Source organism: Malaclemys terrapin, chromosome 1 (genome assembly GCF_027887155.1).
Source record: "Malaclemys terrapin pileata isolate rMalTer1 chromosome 1, rMalTer1.hap1, whole genome shotgun sequence".
NCBI classification, from domain to species: Eukaryota; Metazoa; Chordata; order Testudines; family Emydidae; genus Malaclemys; species Malaclemys terrapin.
This window is the reverse complement of record NC_071505.1, coordinates 98,931,135-98,952,294: the sequence shown is the minus strand read 5'-3', so window position 1 is coordinate 98,952,294 and position 21,160 is coordinate 98,931,135. Positions and strand designations below refer to the sequence as shown.

The following is a 21,160-nucleotide window of genomic DNA, read 5'->3' as shown; positions in this document are numbered from 1 at the left end:
AGTTAAGCTGGATTTTGTGTTTTATTATAGTTACAAGTGTCCACTTGCACTGAATGGAGATTGGACTGAGGCATACCATGGAATTGCATGAGTCACACTACATATTTGTAGAATATGTGAAGCTACATTGTTTTCTGCATATTGTTGGGGGTCAGACTGAACAGGATTTATGTATACCTACGTATTTAATTGTATCTCAAAGTTAAAAGTTCTCAATGCATACATTAGAAAAATGGGGAAAGTATTCAGAGGTATAAGGACACATCATCCTATCTGAAACTGTTTCTCAGATGAGGAGACAGGCTCCAAATTACTCAGATACTACAGCAATGGCCATAGAATAAATGTCTAAATAGAACATTGCACACAGATATATTACCTTGAGGGTAGCTGATTGGCAGGCATATCACCTATTCTACAGTGGACTTATTTTAATTGGAAAGGGATCAGAATTTCTCATGGTACCCAAGAAATCTGTGGTTTTGTTTTTCCATAAGGCTTTTATTAGCAGATGGCTAGATCTCCCTCTCTAATCTTTGCATAGTGGCTTAATGGTCACAGGGTGTGTGATGGCAGGTCTTCCCTGGGAGACTGAGTAGTGTGAGCAATCCGCAGGATTTCAAGACAACACATCTGTCAGATTTGCACAAACTTTGAACAAAGGACATCATCCTTCTGCCAGGTGGTCTCACCTCCTTCCCAACCTCATCCTGTCACGCCAGGTGGAAGAGCAGGGGTGTCACCCAGCACCTTCCCTGCCAGTAAAGTCTGTAGTCTCATGGAGGTGGGCACTGTGGAGGGCAGAAGTGAGGATGAGAGTGGAGGGGACTGGATCCCCCCACACACCCTGCAGCTGGGAGCAGGGCACAGTGTCCCGCGGGAGGCGGTGGTGGCTGGGCTGCGGGGCAGAGGGAGAGGAAGGAGAAGCAGAGAGCCAGGGGGAGCTGGAGCTGCCAGAGAGGAGACACCTGGGCAGGCCGGGTGCATCGCCCCCTGCCTCTAGCCCCCTGGGGGGTCCCGCTCCCCGCAGGGCCAGCCGAGCTGCCGGCAGCGCTGATTGGTCTCCGCCGTTACCCAGGCGATGGGCGGGGAGGTGAGTCCCCGTGTCGTCCCCGCTGCCCCCGCATCCTCCTTCCGGAGCCCGCCGCATCGGCACCGGGCGCAGCGCGACCCCTGGGCAGCCTGCTGCTGCCGCCCCCCTGGCTCCATCCCCCGGCCGGGCTCCCGCCGCCTGCCCCGGCCCCCCGCGGCGCCCGCCGGGCCATGGGCTGCGGGAACTCCACGGCCAGCAGCGCGGGCAGCCGAGGTGAGGGCGGCGCGGAGGAGGGAACTGGCGGGACAGGGGAGGGGGTAGGAGATGGGGTAGGTGGGGGTAAGGGCAGGAGTAGGTGGGAGGTGGGAGGGGCCGGGGGCGGTAGGTAGGATCCGAGGACGGAGGAGTAGGGTCTGGAAGGGAGGCAGGGCTGGGAAGCTGTTCCTAGGTTCAGGCTCAGGGAGAAGAGGCTTTTCCTTCCTTAAAGAAGAGGAGACCGGGCGTTTCTAGAACTGGAAACTACATTTCACTTTGCCAGGGCAGGGCTGCTCTCGTGCTGAACAAGAGACTCTCCTCAGCTGCTTCAGGATGCCGCGCGCAGGCTTTTTTTTTGGAGGGGGAAATATTTTTTTAAACTAGTGCTTTTTAAAGGCTTCCCCGCTCCATTCCACATAGCTGTTAAAATGCTGAAGCTAGAGAGGGCACATGTTAGCAATTCAGAACATATTGTGCAAAATATGCTGTGTAAACAACCCATCAAAAGGATCCAGTTTACTGGGAAAATTATTCCTCTAGGCTAATAAATAATACCATACTTGAGCCAGTTTTCATCGAGTAATAAGATTCTAAAGAGTAATAAAAATATAAGGAGACTAATAGTAAATGTTTGTTAGGCGCAGTGTCTGCATCTGTCCTTTAACTATGATTTGTGTGGTTTTGGTAATAAGCACTTTCTGTGTTTCGTGGCTGGAACTTCAAGCGTTTCTTGTCCAACCTATAAGACAACAGAGCTTTTGTTTTTGGATCTGTGAATGTGGATTGGTCAGAGTGGGGATCTTTGACTTTACATTCTTCTCATTCTGAATGGCATCTTTATCCCTAACAATGTTCCGGTTTCCTTTCATAAAGGACCTGATTCAAAAAGCCCATTGAAATCACTGACAGTCTTTCCATTGGCATAAGCGAGCTTTAGATCAGCCCCATAAAACGTTAGAGAGACAAGGTGGATGAGGTAATATCTTTTATTGGAACAACTTCTGTTGGTGAGAAACAAGCTTTCAATCTTACACAGAGCTCTTCTTCAGGTCTCCAGAGCATTTACATCCTGCAGCCATAGGCAGCAGGAGTCAAAATCTACATGCGGACATGCAACTGGGATGTAACTTGTATCCTCTTCACTTCCCACAAGGACTAAGAACACCACTTCTGTAATCAATTCATGCACCTTCCTGTACACTCTGCTTGTCTGAGAAGTTCCTTCATGGACATTGTCCTCATGTTAATGTGTATTACTAACTGATCCATCCAGCTGGTTCCACAGCTTGTTGTGTTATTTTAAAAATAGATTTGATGTTTGTCAGTGCTGCTGGAGTGAAAAAAAGGGCTATGATAATTTTAAAATGGTAGTAATAGTGAGCACTTATATAGCACTTTTCATCTTCAAATCATTTGGTAAACATTAAGCAATATATTTAAGTGCTTTCCCCCCTCTTATTTATTTATTTGTTATTAGGGTATTCACAATCATTTGAAACAACCCAGTAAAGTAGAGGTAGATTCTGTTAGAAATGTGGGGCCTAATTCTTTTGACATTTACACCAGTTTTACATTGATCTAATTCCATTGACTTTAATGGAGTTGCTCCTGAATTACAGAGGTATGTCTAACTAAGGATTTACCTACACCATGCTGCAGTGCAGACTAAGGACTATGAATTGAAGAGTGCATAAATGTGTTGTGCTCTAACTGCCCCATGTGGATGTTGCTGGAGTGAACTAAAAGGTGCCTCGTTTGGTTAACATAGTTTTGTTTGCAAGAGGACTACATTAACATGAACTAGGTACCTTTTAGTTCACTCCAGCAGCATCCACATGGGGCAGCTAGATTGCCACACTTTGGTGTGCTCTGCAATTCACACCCCTGTAATCCACACTACAATGCAGTGTAGTTGTAGACATAGTTTGTGAGTGTAAATTATGTTGGTCATATGCTCGCTGAACTGTATGTAATTAAATTTGTGTGCTGTAGTTGCTGGTCTTCTCACTAAACCCTGGACTATATGTTAATTGTTTAGGACTTTTTTATCCCATTAATGCTTATGTGACTCCTGTTTCCATTAATGAGTATAATGAATGTAAATACATGAGAGGCCTTATCTGTACTCACAAATTGCACCAGTATAGTTTTACATCTATTAGTGGGAGCTGCCATGCCTCCTTCACACTTTCTCTCCCATCAGTGGTTCTCTAGGCTGCAGTTGCTAGAAGTCATTCCAGTTCACAACTGACACAACTTCATACTGATGTGAGTTAAATCAGGCTAGTGGCAGCGTTAACACATCCCACTTCTGATTAACTAGATGCAAACACTGGTGCAAGTATAACAGAGGGTTTGGCTAGTATAAAACTTTTGTAATTGAGGTTAATTGTTTGCCAGTTAAATTAGATAATCTGTTTGTAAATGCTAGTTTGGACACACCACAAACTTTTGTTTCAGGATACAAACAGGTAAACCACAAACAGATTAGCATTTACGAACATGTTAGCTAGCTCAAGTTAAGTGGCAATCAAGTAATGGGTTAAAAACTCCAGTCTGGACGGACCCAGATTGAGCACAGTTTAGATACATTTATGTCTGTAAACCAATGTAATTTATACTAGTGGAACTTCTGTTTTTCTTTTAGGCTTGTCTATACACACATCTCCTAGGCCTGATTCTCCTCTCATTGACACCAATGTACATCTGGAATAACTCCAGTGAAGTCAATGAAATTGCATTAATGTAAACATGGCATAAGTGATCAGAGAATCAGGTTCCTAGCATTTAATTTTCTTCATAAAATCATATAAAAAGAGTACAGGTCCTGAAAGGCAAACATTTTTAAAAGTAGGTCTAATTAAAATAAAATGATGTTTTATTTAAGGAAAGGACAGAGATATAGCTTTCTATCATCATGCTGGAGTTATAAAGAAAAAATAATTCCCATCACATTACAAATAAAAATATTACACTGTATTTACAAACAAATTAGTTTTCTGCTTTGTACAGTAACGCTGCATCTTTGAAGACTAAAGTTATAGCTGTGCTGCTATCAGGAATAGCAAAGCTAGCATTGCATGAAATATAATTAACCCGAAACACGCTCTGTCATACACTGTTACAGAAGCTAATACTTTAGTAAATTTCACAAAAAGGTTTAGGCATGTATGGGTCCGATATCCCTTTCCTTCTTTAGGTAAAATAACCATTGATGTCAATGTGAGTTTTGTCTGAGTAAGGCATATATGTAATTATACCATATGCCCAATGCATAGAATAACAGCACCTTCAGTTATGCTAGCTAGTATAGCACTAGAAGAGCTATCAATCCTCATGAGTCAGGAGGATATAAATGAATAGACAGGTGGGATTAAGAACAAAATTACCACCCAAAGTATAGTATTTCACAATAAAGTATATTATGGGGTGTTTAAATCTTCTTCCAAGCATCAAGCATTGGAGGCAGGATTCAAGACTAAATGGATCATTGGTCTCTTGCAACATGGCAATTTCTGTGATCCAAGTAAACTGAAGTATACGCCCTCTTTTTTTTTATAGCCCCACAATTTTAAGTCTTTAAGCTACAGTACACTAGGCTAAGGTACATTAGAGAATCAGTTCAGCTGCACCACTGTAAGCTCTCTGTGTAACTGCTCTAAGCCGATGGGAGAGAGCTCTCCTGTCGACTTAATTAATCCACTCCCAACAAGCGGTGGCAGCTATCTCAGTGGGAGACGCTCTCTCACCGACATAGCATTGTCCACACCAGTGCTTATGTCGGTATAAGTTATGTTGCTTGGGGGGTAGGGTGGCTAATTCACACCCTTGAGCGACATAACTTATGTTGATTTAAGCTGTAGTGTAGCCATACCCTTAGTTATAGGGGATGTTTATTTTTAAACTTTCCTATTATCCATAAGGAGTTTTTACTAACAAATCCCTATTTTCCTTTTTATTTTTTGATGGGTTTTAGAAGCTCCAAAGTGGCTTTTCTTTTTTGCCCATAAGAAATCTGTCCTTAAACATTACTTTGTTAAGTTTGTCCCATGTTAGGGTATGTCCCACCATTCCAGCTGGTGCTAGCAATTTTCTTAAAATGTCCCATCTTTGCACTGCCACTGTTGGGAGTAATGGTGGGAGCAATGACAGCCTTAAATGTGGGTGCTCAATGGCTGTTGGAGACCTAAGCTTTCGTTTAAAAAAAGAGAGAAGCTGTTAGCCCACATAATTTTCATTGTTTGATTTTGAGTTTTTGTTAAAACTCCAAAAAATATTGTAAGAAATTTCTCTAAGAACATTTTTATTTATGTCAAAATTTTTATGGGAAAAATTATTTCCTGACCAACTCTGTTAGCCAGATATCTATAGAGAGAGCAGGGTCTCTTTTTCTATATTAATGTATTTATTCCATTAAGTCAGTGTTTGGTTATCTCTTATCCTTCTTAATATTTTTCCCCTGAAGCCATGCTCCCTCTTATATGCAGTCACTCATAATGCATTTCTTCAGCTCAGAAAAATATGTATGTAAAATTCTTTCAACAGTCTTCTGCATTCAGAGTCCACTTACTAACATTCTGTGGTTGATGCTCCGTACCAAGCATCTGTTTTTTTAAAACTACAGTAACCGTCTTGATCAATGAAAGATGCCCCCAAGATACATTTTTGTCCTTCACATGCAACTGTTTAAAGGATATGTACTTGGGGGGCTTGCAGCTACAGTATTCTGAATGTTATTCTTTAAACTTGCGTTCAATGTACAGAATATCTGAATGTGCCTCATTTATTCCTAAGGGTGAGATCCTGCTCCTCCTCCTCCTCCTTCTGCAGCCATAGAAGGGCTAAAATGCAGCTGTGGTCCTACTCTGTATGGGTGGAGGCAAGAAGCACAGAAGTCATGCAGGGGAATTTTATGCCTCCTGCTCTCTTTGAGTCAAAATATGTGGCTGGCCCCAATCCATGAGTGCATGTGAAAAGATTTTGGGAGAGGCTTGAGGAGTAACATGAACATGGTCCAGGGGTCCACACTGTATGACTGCACCAGCCACAGAGTTGTTAGGTAGTGAAGTATAGTGCTTGTAATAGTGGCTTCATAGTGATGCCCCAGGTGTTCTGCACCTGTCTTTAGGTGAAGTGGGAGGCAATTCATGGTTTTTATGCAAAACCAGGCGACATTTGACAGTTTTTCCAGTTTTCCCTTGAGCTTCAGGTTTTGTTTGATCCCCAAAGGTAGGTAATGTGAACCTAAATGAAACGATACTGTAGGATAACTCTGTACTGCAAGAACTGCCAAGTTCCAGCAGACAGAGACTGCATGATGCTGGAGGGTGATCATACAGGAATGGAAGGAGAGATGGATGTATCTTATCCCTTGGGAGTAGTCACTAAAGAGGTGCTTTCCCTAGGTATAGCCACATAGATAGATGTGACACAAAGGACTCTTGGCAGCGGGTGCTCTGTTCTTTGCAAACAAGTCTTGTCTTAGGCCTAACAAACTCACTACACCAAACACATGGCTGGCAGGGTATTTATCAATAAGAGATCACATGTAAGGTACTTACAGAAAGCTCATAACTTACCAAGACTCAATCATTGTGAGATGTACTTACAGGTTGTCAAGGCTGGATCCCCACTTTGAACTTTAGGGTACAAATGTAGGGGCCTGCATGAAAACTTCTAAGCTTAACTACCAGCTTAGCTCTGATTCCGCTGCCACCATTTCCCAATTTTTCCCTCCCTGGGAAGCCCTGAGAAACCTTCACCAATTCCCTGGTGAGTACAGATCCAAACACCTTGGATCTTAAAACAAGGAGAAATTAACCATCCCCCCTCCTTCCTCCCACCAACTCCTGGTGAATCAAGATCCAAACCCCTTGGATCTTAAAACAAGGAAAAATCAATCAGGTTCTTAAAAAGAAGGCTTTTAATTAAAGACAAAAGTAAAAATCATCTCTGTAAAATCAGGATGGAAATTAACCTTACAGGGTAATCAAACTTAAAGAGCTCAGAGGACTCCCCTCTAGTCTCAGGTTCAAAGTACAGCAAACAAAGATAAACACTCTAGTAAAAGGTACATTTACAAGTTGAGAAAAACAAAGGAAAACTAACACGCCTTGCCTGGCTATTTACTTACAAGTTTGAAATAGGAGAGACTTGTTTAGAAAGATGTGGAGAACCTGGATTGATGTCTGGTCCCTCTCAGTCCCGAGAACGAACACACTCCCAAACAAAGAACACAAACAAAAGCCTTCCCCCCCCCCAAGATTTGAAAGTATCTTGTCCCCTTATTGGTCCTTTAGGTCAGATGCCAGCCAGGTTACCTGAGCTTCTTAACCCTTTTTATAGGGAAAAGGATTTTGGAGTCTCTGGCCAGGAGGGATTTTATAGTACTGTACACAGGACAGCTGTTACCCTTCCCTTTATAGTTATGACACAGGTAATATTTAAAGAATAATGTAACTATAGTGAATGTATGCTTTTATGAACTTGGCATAAAAGTTAGTCACCAGAGGATAATATGGCTTGGTGATGAATAGTGATTGGGAGATGGCCCATTCAAGCAGCAGGGAGCTGTCACCATCCCTGGTTAGTTGGTGATGTAATGCAAGGCTCAGTTTTCTAGCCTTGCTCCATCCCAAGACTATCAATGGAAAACCATCAGAGACAACTGCAAAGAATCCGACACCACTTGGAGGTAAAAACAGAACTTTACAACAGGCGGAATTTTATAGAATAAAATAGTCTATGAATAGGCACAAAAGACTGTTGCAGTAGAACAGAGTGGGGTGAGGCACTCTGTATCCAGTCACAGTGGAAACATCTTGAGGAGCAAGCTCTGCAACTGACTGAACTTCGGGGGGAAAACGTACTTTATCAGACAGGAAAGATAACTATTAATAAGTGTAGGTCCTAGTGCTCATTTTATTATTTTGTTTTGTATTGTAACCATTTGTTTTCATCACTTTCTCTACTTTTGTTTCATTATAAGTGCTCACAAGTGGTGTGTGTTATACAGAAGTGGTAGTTTAAGGTAAAACTAGTAAACTGGGGTACACACACTTCCCATTTAAAATATATATATTGGAAAAGGTACCGAGAAGGGCAACAAAAATGATTAGGGGCATGGGACATCTTCCACATAAGGAGATATTAAAAAGATTGGGACTTAGAAAAGACACAACTAAAGGAGGGGATAGATAGATGATAGTGGTCTGTAAAATCATGAATGGTGTGGAGAAAGTAAATAGGTGTTATTTAAACCTTCACATAACACAAGAACCAGGGTCACCTGATGAAATTAACAGGCAGCAGGTTTAAAACAAATATAAGGAAGAATTTCTTCATATAACACACAGTCAACATGTGGAACTTATTGCCAGGGAATATAGTAAATGCCAAAAGTATAACTGGGTTCAGAAAAGAATTAGATAAGTTCATGGAGGATGAACTTGGCTTTTAGCCAAGATGGTCAGGGATGTAATCTATGCTCTGTGTGTCCCTAAACTTCCAACTGCAAGAAGGTGGGACTGGACAATAGGGGATGGAGCACTTGAAATTACCCTGTTCTGTTCATTCCCTCTGAAGCATGTGGCACTGGATACTGTCAGAAGATAGGATACTGGGCTAGATGGACCATTGGTCTGACCTAGTATAGCGGTTCTTATGTTCTTATTTCTGTCAGTAACCAGTGTCAGGGGCTGGATATTGCAGGGGAATGCTTCAAAGGGACTCAGGGACTGCGGTATTGTTAACTTGCAAGGTGAAACTAGGGCTGGCATAGCCCAGAGGAGAGTGCTGGAGTGGCTGAAAGGCTGGTGGTGTTAGGGAGCTAACACCCAGCCACAATGTGCGAGATTTCCTCTTGCTGGAGGCAGGGGATAACAAGGTGACTCACAATCCTGAGTACCCCGAGAACTGTCACAGTGGGCTTTTCAAACATGATGGTTATTTGAGAGACATCGCCAGCATATAGAGCTGGGGACCCTCAGAACACTGCCGGTTTAAAGGAAGTTTTAAAATCAGTACGTCAACCAGATCCCAAGCGAGGAGCTCCCTAAAACCTTACCAAGGGTTTTCTCCAGTGATGTATTACAGTTGGGCCTACTGTACAGTGAGGAGACCCAAAGGGATCTTGGAAACAATATAATATAAAGGAGGGTTGTTCTGCAAGCACTGTAATTTAAATCTTTATTGGTGATGATATCAGTGTGAGGGATAGCCAAGTAATAGAAACTGGAACCAAAATTACATACAGGACTTAATTGGAGAGAGAGGCTTTCCTTACATGTATAATATTCATGTGCTCATACAAGAGCCTGGTTCTGGGAAGCCTCAGAACCCTGCCTGCTCAATTGTAGTTTTAAAGTGAGGCACAAACTACACATTCTTCCATGCAATTCATAGATCATAGATTACAAAGCCAGAAGGGACCATTGTGATCACCCAGTCTGACCTCCTCTATATCACAGGCCATAGAACTTCCCCAAAATAATTCCTAGAGCATAACTTTTAGAAAAATATCTAATCTTGGATTTAAAATTGTCAGTGATGGAGAATCCACCACAACCCTTGGTAAATTGTTTCAATGGTTTATTACTATCATTGTTAACAATTTGTGCCTTATTTCCTGTTCAAATTTGTCTAGCTTCAGCTTCCATCCACAATAATGAGGGAAGAGCTGTATTAGATTTTGCAGCAATTTCACACCAGAAAAAAAAATGTTTTCTAAGAAACAAAGAGTGTTAGGGGAAAAATGCTGCAAAACCTTTCAGGCTGCGACTAAACCTGTAGCTTTTTTAGAGTGAGCTAACCTTGAATTTCTCCTGAGAGGAGATGGAGGAGTGAAAGGGGTTTCTAATGCCTTTGTTGGCGCTTGAAGTTCATGGAAGGGATGTTTTACTGACTGTGCAACTGAATGACATACCTGCAACAACAACACAGTCTTTAGTAACTTGGGAGGACCAAGAAGTAGGTCATCTTTAAGTGATTCCGGCTCTCCCACCATGTGGTGACTGAGTCATGAAAATTCAACGCTTAGAACCATAGAGCAAGGTTGTAATTTTTGTCTCTTATTTTTTAAATTACAAGCTGAATTAGGAAGAACCTGATTCTGTAGATGTCTGGGATTTCTGGATGGATTGTGTCCCAATGTTAAAGTTATTTCAGTCTAGTAGTTTTATATAAAAAAAAATTATTTTATGCCACAGCATTTTACACGCAGTGCCCAGTCTGTAACAGAATCAAACAGCATGTTCACAAAATAAATAGACATTTAAGGATAATTGCTTAGTTAGTTGTGGTAACTTACAACTGGAAAAGCCCCAAAATGCAGAATATTGCAATTTAGCTTATGTAGAAAGTAAAAAAATACAGATATCATCCTCAGCTGGTGTAAATGGGCACAGGTCCACTGAAGCTTTACTTGTACTTTACCATTTACATCCGCTGAGGATTTGGCTCGGAAAGAGAGGTATGAGTGTGACAGAGTTAAGGAGAAAGTAGCTAATCACGATAACAACAAGTGTCCTTTACCGTGTCCATCCATTTTTGGGGTTTGTATGTGAGGGGATTGTTTGTGAGAGCAAGAGGGGAGAAGGGGAGAAAGATTTTTAGTGTAATTTTGGTTAGCTTGAGCATGATCACACCATCACACAGTAAAACACATTTTCTTTTTCATTCTAGGTACTGCAGGGACAGCTAAAGATGTGTAAGTACTTACAATAGTCTGTACACCTTCAGCAACATAACTCAAGGGTTATTTATAAGCACATTAGCACAATAGTTCATTTTGTTATACGTGGTTCGGTTGCTACCCAATATGTTAGACCCACCATACCCTGATCTAGATGTCATCAATTGATAGCCTGCTTCCATCACCCAAATAGAGACAGCAGAATCAGAGTGAAGGGACTGCGGGTGGCTCACTTACCCCTGTAGAGACAATTCCCCTTTACACTTATATAACAAAAGCTCTCCCTCTCTTTCTGACTTGTAAGACATCTGTCTCCCATGCCCGCCCATGGCCCTTGTATTTACTCATTCCTACCATGTACTGGTACACCCCAAAGCATGTTTCTCCCTTTGTGAGAAATACAGTGCTCATATACGTCTCTCCCGCTGCCTGTAAGACATTTAGAGAACAACTCATGTACTTCACTTTCTTTGAGAGACACTTGGCACCTCATACAGACTGCCCTGCAAAAACATCCAGCATCCCCAGTCTCAGCTCTAGATGAGGTCTCCTCTGCCACTGAGGGAGCAAAAAGGAATTGCTTTTCATGGCCTAATTCCTCTCCACATTGAAGATTGTAATTGGCAGCTTCTCTCTTCTCCATCAATCTCGGTGATTAGCATTGAGGATATTCTCATCCTGTACTGCTTTTTTTTCACATTCCCAATGAAGGGGAGAAGGCCTGAACCTCCTTTGCTCTCATTTCTGCCTCAGTGAAAAAGGGAAGCAGGAGGTAGCCTCTCACAGCCAAGTATTCACCCATTCAAGCAAAAATTTTCGGGAGTGGCCTCCCTCAACCATGTCTCCTTCAATGGAAGAAGGTATAAAGGAAGACCTCCCAAGGTCTAGCTCTTGCTTCCCTCTGTTTCAAGGGACAAACTTTTTATTACTAGAGTTTGAGCTCTGCCTTGAGTCCAAGTAACCCGAACAAAAATTGATGTTATTAAGTAAAAAAAATTATTGAATTTAATTCAATTTTTTTTAGACTAACTACTTTGAGTAGGTAGAAGAATCCCAGTATAGAAATGAGTGCCACCGTCACATCTAAATAACAGTAGATAAATGCATAACAGTAGCTCTGAGTCTGCTGCCACAGATTAGAGCCAAGAACCAAAGATCGACAATGTAACAGATGAATACTGATGTCATAGGTAATCTCAAGATCTACTTGAACATGTAACTTATTTTCTAAATTTTCATTGTCACTGATTGGAAAATGAATGGACTACTTAGGGCAAGTTTATGGGGGAACATCCTCTTGACATAGCCTACTGGACCCATGACTTTAATAATTTTATATATATAAAGGAACTAGTCTTTATTTACACTAAGGCCTCTTTACACAACTTTGGTAGTATAAAAGGTGCCTTAAAGTGTGCATAAAATTAAATTTGCACCCATTTGAAGGCTGCTTTTACACTGCCAAAGCAGTGTAAAGGTCCTTAGTGTGAATGAGAACCAGGCCTAAAAATCACTTTCCATAAATGGCAGCATATTTTTTGTTAAGTAATAAAAAGTCTCTTTACAAATCAGAAATGGTGTATTACATAACATTTACCACCTAGCACTTTTAATGTATTTTAAAGCATTGTACAAACATTAATTAGCCAGTTACTTAAATTTGGATATATTCTGATTTGGATTTGATAAGAACCTGTGAGTTTTTCATTCAAGAGTTTGCCCATTTGAGTTTGTCTGTTTTTTATTTGAGAAATAAATTGTTGGCCTCGCTCTTCCTTTAGTTTTGGACCCCAGAAATGCAAACGCTATGAAAATGAGTTCAGTGGGACTACTCAAGTGCATAAAGATGCTTGTGCATGTGAATGTGTTTGCAGGTTCAGGTGCCTTAGGACTTACATGAGGAAAATGCTATTCATTTGTATATATCATCTATCACTTTGTGATAGTGGAAAAGTATGTAGTGGAAAATAAAGTGATGACAGTTATGCACAGAAATGTGGCTTAATTCTTCTGACGATAAGCAGTAGTAACAATTCAGGACACTATACACAGCATTTTGGAGCCCATGGTAGTGAACCTTCCAGCCTGGGTCAATAGACACGGGTTAGCAAGGTTCACACCAGTGCTCTAAATATAGTTGTGTGTAGACGGCACTTAAAAGTTGCGGCTCGACTTGGAGCCACAACTTCAAATTGCTGTCTATGCAACTATTTTTGCAGTGCTGGTCTGAACCCTGGGGCCCAAGTCTGTTAACCTGGGCTGAGAGATTCGCTGTCATGGGCTCAAAAATACTGTGTAGACATACCCAAGGACTAAAAGCTGTTTCAAAATGTAAGACAAAAATACAAAGGTTGTAAAAGAGTAGTCTCAACCTCCCAAGAAACATTTAGAAATTAAAGAGCTGAAACTGTCAGTGTGTGAGTGCAATGAACCGTCTTGGTTGAGCGGAAGGACTGAATGAAAGGAATGTTAATAGAGAATGTTATAGAGTGTGACGACTGGACACAAATGAATAAAATCAGAAATGTTGAGATAAGGAAAAAATGGATGGACAGTAGTATTGTGAATCCAAGAGATTTTAAACTCAAATATTATTTGAAAAATGGCAGCTTATGTGTGTGTCAAAAAATGGACATGGAATATGGAAAATGATGACTAAAGAACCAATATCAGGGGTCTTAACTGTACCTTCCAAACATAACAGTATGACAAGAGGCTTTCTGGGAAAAGAAAAGTCTCACTGGAAGAGGAATTTCTTCTAGCTGGAAAGAGAATGGTGTTACATGACATTGATGTTAAATCCCTCTAACAGCTATGGAACTCCTTTCCATCTAAGATACCAATTTAAAAATATAATCTTATTTTCCTTGCAATAGATGCTAGTTTCTGAGGAAAGATGTAGTGGCGCAAAAGCAGACCAGCACTGAACACTTTGGCTGGATGCGGTCTACTAGGTTCCCTTTTTGCTACTTACGTGGCACAAAATGAACTTAAACCAGTTCAAGATTCCCCCTAGGGGATTCCCCAGGTTTAGGGGGAAATCTCCCCTCGTGTAAAACTGGCAGAGGCACCCTACCTGCCTTTTACACCAGCTGCCCCCCTCATCGCCAGTGTAAGCAGTAGGTGGGAGCACATTGGGGTGGATTGTGGGGCAGGACAGGAAAGGATGCAGTAGAGCCAAGCTCTGTGATGTCTGATCCCTTTCTGGTGTCAGATCAGGCATTTATGCCAATGGCAGAAGTCAGAGGAGGCAGCTTTTTGCTGTAACTTCCACTGAGGCCAAGCGATTGAGGATCAGAGAGCTGTAACCAGCTCCCAGCGGCCCCTAAAGGCCATTATATCTGAGCACAGAATGAGAATCAGGTCTTGTGTGTCTCATATTTGCACCCACAAATTTCAGCCTGCAAAATTGTTATGTTGGTCTTTAAACTGTAAAGGCAAGAAGTGTATAACTATGTGTAGTGCAATACATTGGAGCAGTATTAAGTCCCACAGCGCTAATAAAAGGGACCCCAGAGGAGAATGCAACGATGAGTGGCTGCTTCCCCCTCTATCATCCCCAGCACTCTTCCTTTGTCTCTCCCTTCCACATTTCCACATCTCTGTTATGCCTGTCTCCTCTCTCCCAGAGGAACTATAAGAAATTACAGTCAAGAAAGCCAGAGATAGTCAGTCAGTCCAAATCCCAGGCTATTTTTGCTGTTGTGAGTTCAGTAAAGGGGTGATTACAAGAAATAGAACTTAATTTGTAACTACACCTCTACCCCGATATAACATGACCTGATATAACACGAATTCTGATATAACGTGGTAAAGTAGTGCTCTGGGGAGGCGGGGCTGCGCACTCCAGCGGATCAAAGCAAATTTGATATAACGCGATTTCACCTATAATGCATTAAGATTTTTTGGCTCCCGAGGACAGCATTATATCGAGGTAGAGGTGTATTAAAATATTGAAAGGAAGGAGCAAAGCAGGGAGTTTAAAAACTCACTCTGCAGATTACATATCAGGGAACTGAGGCACAGATTGGGTAAGTGACTTGCTCAAGGTGTCACAGGAAGTCCATGGTGGAGCAGGGAATTGAATCCAGGTTTTGCCAGTGCCCCAAACACTGGACCATCCTTCCTCTCTTTATTATTATTACTATTATTATTCTGTCTGGCCAAAGGATGTCAATAATGGTCCAGATGATGCTCAGCTATAAAACATTTCTGGGGTAGCAGAAAATCTTTTATTAATTTTATTTTTCAAAAAGATACAGTGCAGTGGGTCACCCTAATACAGAATCTGCCAACAAAAGTTATTTTCTAAACCAGGGGTCGGCAACCTTTCAGAAGTGGTGTACCGTGTCTTCATTTATTCATTCTAATTTAAGGTTTCGCGTGCCAGTAATATATTTTAACATTTTTAGAAGGTCTCTTTCTATAAGTCTATAATATATAACTAAATTATTGTTGTATGTAGAGTAAATAAGATTTTAAAAATGTTTAAGAAGCTTCATTTAAAATTAAATTCAAATGCAGAGCCCTCTGGACCAGTGGCCAGGACCCGGGCAGTGTGAGTGCCACTGAAAATCAGCTCGTGTGCCGCCTTTGGCACGTGTGCCATAGGTTGTCTACCTCTGTTCTAAACTTTTGACCCAGTGTTTTATATTTCCTTTTGGTCTAATCCAGTCATTCTTTTGAATGAAATTTTAAGAATTGATCTTTTGATATGGACACACAATTGTCATTGTCATCAGTGGGTGTTCTGCTCTGGAATAAGGGCCATCTTTAAATATATGTGCTCAATAATAATCTTCTATAAAATGATAGCCAGATATCGCCCGTGAATCCTCAGGTGGCTAATGAGACTGATCTGGGATCCATAGATCTTGTCATTACTGGGGCAGACATTTCCCAATGGAAGGGACAGATCTGGATTGTTGAGTCAGGCTGTGGTGCGTTCTTTCCTATTTCTCCATTTCCTGTTGTCTCCGTTGGATCTCGAAATACTGGGATCCTTGCCACAAGGTCCTTTTTCTTTTTGGTCGGTTCAGAACTTGGGTTTCCCATGAGTTTATGTCAATATTGCACTTCTTCATGTTGGCTTTGAGGGTGTCTTTGAAGTGCTGTTTTTACCCGCTCATCGTCTGTTGGCCATGGGTAAGTTGTGAGAACATGACCTGCTTTGGGAGTCGATTTTCTGGCATTCAGAGAACATGACCAGCCCTACGGAGTTGATGATGGATGATCATAGTTTCAATGCTGCAAGTTTTGGGTTGGGAAAGAACACTGATGTTGGTGTGTCAGTCATCCCACTTGATTCAGAAGATCTTACGGGAGGCAACATTGATGGTATTGCTCAATAACGTTGAGGTGTCTACAGTACATGACCCAGGTTTTGGCACTGTACAAGAGAGCAGGATAACAGCTGCCTAGTACGTGAGAAGCTTGGTTTGATTCTTGATGTCATGATCTTCGAAGACACATTTTCTCAAGTGTCCCAAAACTGTACTGGTGCATTTAAGGTGGTGTTGCATTTCCTTGTCAATGTCAGCTTTCTGTGCCATATAGCTGCTGAGGTAAAGGAAGTGCTCAACTTTCTCCAGGATCTCTTTATTGCTCTGAATTACGGGAGCAGGATCCTGGTGATTCAGAGCCTGTTGGTGGAGTACTTTAATTTTCTTGGTGTTGGGTGTTGGTTTTAGGCCTCAGAGAAAGTGTTGACTATTTTTTGAAGATCTTCTGAGTGGGCACACAGGGCACAGTTGTCTGCATATTGGAGTTCAATGACTGATTTAGTGATAGTCTTTGTCTTGGATCAGAGGCAACTGAAATTGAAGAACTTGCCGTCCATTCTGCATTGGATGTCAAGTCTGCAGGGGAACTTGTCAGCGATGAGAAGGAGGATGACAGCAAGGAAGATGGAGAAAAGGACTGGAGTGATGACATAGCCTTGCTTAACTCCTTTCTTGACTAGAAGGGTTCTGTTTTGGATCCATTGTTGACAACCGTCACAGACATGTTGTCATGGAGGAGTCAGAGGACAGCAACAAATTTTGGTGGGCATCCAAATTTAAGGAGAATTCTTCACAGAGCCTTGAATGCTTTTATGAGGTCAATGAAGGTGATGTACAGTGGTCGATGTTGTTCGTGGCATTTCCTGAAGTTGGTGGGCAGTGAAGATCATGTTGGTGGTACCTCAAGATGGTCTGAAAGCACATTGCAATTCTGGAAGGATCTGGATCTGAGGGGGGTTAGCCCTTGGGTGTTGGGACCATAAAAGGCTTGTGATGGCATTGAAGAATCTGCACATGTCATGGGTGTCGGTGAGTTGTTGGATCTCCTTCTCTTTGTTCTCCCACCACTTGTTCTCTTTCTCTTTCTTCTCCCACCATTTCGTGGATTTGCCTTTGAACCTCAGCTTTGAGTTGATGGTTGATGTATTATTTCCCCTTGGAATTGATGTCATTCTGCCAAGCACAGAACGCCTTGTGCTTATGGTCGATCAGGTCTTGGGTTTCCTGATCGTTCTTGTCAAAACAGTCTTGGTGCTTCCTGGTTGAGAAGCCCAGTGTTCCCTCACATGCAGCATGGATAGCCAATTTGAGAACTTTCCAGTGCACTTTGGAGCTTTCCATCTCAGTTTTGATATTTATCAGTTTCTCGGTGAGGCAGGTCACGTTTAGTTGGGTCCTTAAGACTCTCAACCTTGATCTTCCATCTAGATGATTTCTTTTGCATGCACAAATTATTACCAAACCTCCAGTGTTACAAAGATCCATATATCCCTATTAGCTATCTATGGCAGGGGAAAAGCAAAGTGTAAAGCCTTTTTAAGGGCAAGAAAAGCTATCAGGCAAGCTAATAGCTGTTTGTCCACAAAACTGCCAGTTTTCCCTTTTAGAATTCTGGAGTCTCCATCTCTTTCACTTCAGCCAGCTGACTATCAGAACAAGATACAAATTGATATCTAGGAGACACATGGGCAAAGGATCCATACCTGCACACATCTCCTCCTTTTGTGCTGACTTGGGGGGGGGGGGGGTTAGTCATCTCCATGGTGCTGTCTCCTATCCTCCAGACCTTGTAGAGTCCCTTCTGAACAGTCTGAGGTTTGTCTGAGGGAGCTAGGGGAGACTCGGTGGGCTGGGAAAGGAATAGGCAGGCTGAGGCAGGATTGTAAGGGGGTAGACAGTTCCCACCACCTTTGGAAGATAACTAGAAAATATCATACATCCCCAGGAGCCCACTAGACAAGTCTCCTGGGGGCAGCCATGGCTGGGGTAATTTTTGGTCGTGTGGTTCCATTTGACTGCAATTTTAGTTTGCCAAGGTGTTGGGGGCCATAGCTGGTATAGAGGCACTGGTTCTTCATGCAGACAGCCCAGGCTACCCAGCTTGAGGCATCCCATGACTTATTCTGTGGGGGCGATCCCCCTTCCCTCCACCCCCACGATAGGACAGTGTGAAAGGGCAGGAAATCCTTGTGAGAGAATGCTCCCAAAGACTGCCTCTCCTTGGGCCTCTCCTGCTGGGTTTTCTGTGGGAGGGGATGAACTGGGTCAGAGTAATATCAGAGACTCCATAAAGCCATGCTAATTATATGCTAAGTTGATTGAAGTTCTGAATTCTGCTACCTTCTTTGCTGTTGCTCCATTGGTGGGGAAGAAGAGAGCTTATCTTATTATACATTATATCCTCAAGGCAATAGATAGCTGAGTGGAAAGAAGATTGAAATGATAGGAAATTATTACCATCCAAACATTTTTATTATCCAAACAAGTTTTATCTGTATTTAAGGCCATATCCCACTTCCTGCCATCTATCAAACTCCCATGGGCTTAATGCATCAATTGCAGGATATGGCTTTGCCTACTGAACAGACAGCACATTTATATTTTTAAATAAGTGATTAGTAATGATAAACATTATAAGTCACTTTTTAATACTGTAGTTCAGAAATGCTTTCTGAGGGCTAGATTGTGGATTTATCACTGGGGCTGAGTAAGGGGCAACACACAGTACTATTGCTCTAGCAGCAGGCCAGAGTCTAGATGGTAACTCAGAGAGTAACAATTAAGTCTCTGTTTTCCACATTGGTTGAAGGGTGAAGTCATCTGTGCCAACCCTATACCTGATGCTGATTACTCTGCCCTCCACATCAGACCAGCTGTGCTGGCTGGCACACTGATGGGCAGAGTCAAAAATCCACCCACTCCCTGTGGATGCATAAGACAAGCCATAATCTTGCCCTAAGTGTCTATTAAAAGTCATAGTCTATTTATAAAGGTTTAAATAACTGAGTTCAAATTAGATTATTCAGCTTTTCTTTTGATTCAAAGAAATTTAACATTTTGCTTTACAAAAAGGTTCTATAAGATATTCTGACAGGACATTTATGAAATCTTAGTTCACTCTGTTGTCAAGTCCTGTTCTCTCTTATACACATACGTAGTTAAGTAATAAGTGTTTTTTTTCTCTTATATAGGTAAGTGAGGTAGGCACCAAGTACTGAATAGTAACTCTAGATTACACTCTGATTGATCATTCTCTTCCTCTGCCTCCCACTGAAACTAAACAGTAGATGAATGGAGCAATTGTAATAAACTGGTTGCTAATGAGTTTTACATGTTTTTGTAAATTATAGACCAGAAGAATCAGTGTCGGAAGATGACAAAAGGAGGTAGGATTTGTATTGGGAATGGCTTCAATTTGAATAGCTCAGACAGAATTCCGCCATCAAATGAGGATCACCTGGAAAAAAACAAAGGGAGGGGATATGGGGGAAGAAATCTCCATGAGGATCCCTCTGTAAGAGTTCTCCCCTTGCATTTTGTTGTGGAAGGGGTTTTGCCTACTCACGAAATAGGCCACTGAGCCCAGCCCCCAAACCTTGCAGATCTCAAGGGATCTGCCAGTGGAAAAAAGACTATTGGTGCAGAAGACCTCTGCCTTCACATCAACTCTGGCTCCTGGCTTTATTTAGAGTCAGGACACTAAGGACCCTGGGCTTGGGTGTGGGTGCTCTGCAGAATGATAATACATAATATAATTATTATAAGCTGTATTATCATTTCTCAGGAATCTCTCCTGGGCTGGAAGGGAGAAGAAAGATGTATGTTCCACCTCACCCATTCCTCCCCTTGCCCACCTCATGTTTTCCCCATCCTGCCAGTCAGATCTCAGACCCCTGGGCTCACAGAAGGAGTGGGATGGACTGTGGAGGCATTTGGCACCCATAAGCCTTCTGCATGTAGACAGGTCCCCCATGCATGGCTGTGTGGAGAGGGATCCAGGCCCTTTTTTACTAAATCGGGGGGGGGGGGGGGGGAGGGGACATGACCCCCTTTTTTGCGTGCATCATGCAAGTGAGTTGCGTAAATTGTCTCAATAGCGTACATTACTAGCAGATTAAATCTCCCATCAGGCAAACACTAGACAACTTTGGGGGTAAGAAAGAAGAGTGTCAGAGGGTATTTGTTGCCATGAAAAGGTTGGGTTTTGATGGAAAGTATGAAGAACTTGGTTGAGGACCCATTAGGTCTGTGCTCCCTTCCTAGCATAGGTTCCTTTTTAAAATCAATGGCCAGCCTAAATTTATTTTTGTCAAACAAGGGCTCAGTTTTAATAAAAACATTACATTTAAAATTGCAGCCTCTTAATATGCATTGGAAACAAGGGATTCTTTTATAAAAGTAGTTACAAAGTATCCTCTGTTTGTCCATCTATGGCCTTTCTAATGTGGCTGTTTTATGTAGACGTTCTATGGGAAAGCATTAACACTAAGCCATGATTTCTCTTCAAATAAGGAACTATGGTGGTGTATACGTTGGTCTGCCATCTGAGGTTGCTACCATGGCTCCCAGTCAGACAAAGACTGAACCTAAAGGTACTTGTAGATTGTTTATTGTATTTCCTCTGCTTTCCCCATTCATTTTAATCTTTTACAATATATATTATTTCAGTAAGACTGACCAGCATAGGGAGCAATTTAATTGCATGGAAGTATTTACAGTAGCTATGGTCATTTTTCCTATTCGTTTAAATTTCCATCTGCCTACTGTAGTAATCATAAAACAACAATCTGCTTCTGACCATGATATATTTGCAGTATTTTGTCTCTCATGAGTAACTTTAATATAATCTTTCAGTGTTTTTAGTGGTATTCAGTGTAAACACCTCACAGGATTAAGGGG

At 41.9% G+C, this 21,160-nt stretch overlaps 1 long non-coding RNA gene across 2 annotated transcripts; it reads left to right on the top strand.

The window, feature by feature from the left end:
• Positions 1-1,025: 1,025 nt before the first annotated feature.
• On the top strand, positions 1,026-20,826 carry LOC128839715 (uncharacterized). 2 transcript variants are annotated; one of them, XR_008445512.1, is made up of 4 exons: positions 1,026-1,093; positions 10,970-10,994; positions 19,612-19,647; positions 20,774-20,792. It is a non-coding gene; the product is annotated as an uncharacterized LOC128839715 (long non-coding RNA). The 2 variants fall into 2 exon arrangements; XR_008445511.1 differs by lacking the exons at positions 1,026-1,093; positions 10,970-10,994 and adding an exon at positions 1,138-1,306 and having other exon boundaries at positions 20,774-20,826.
• The last annotated feature ends 334 nt before the right edge of the window (positions 20,827-21,160 follow it).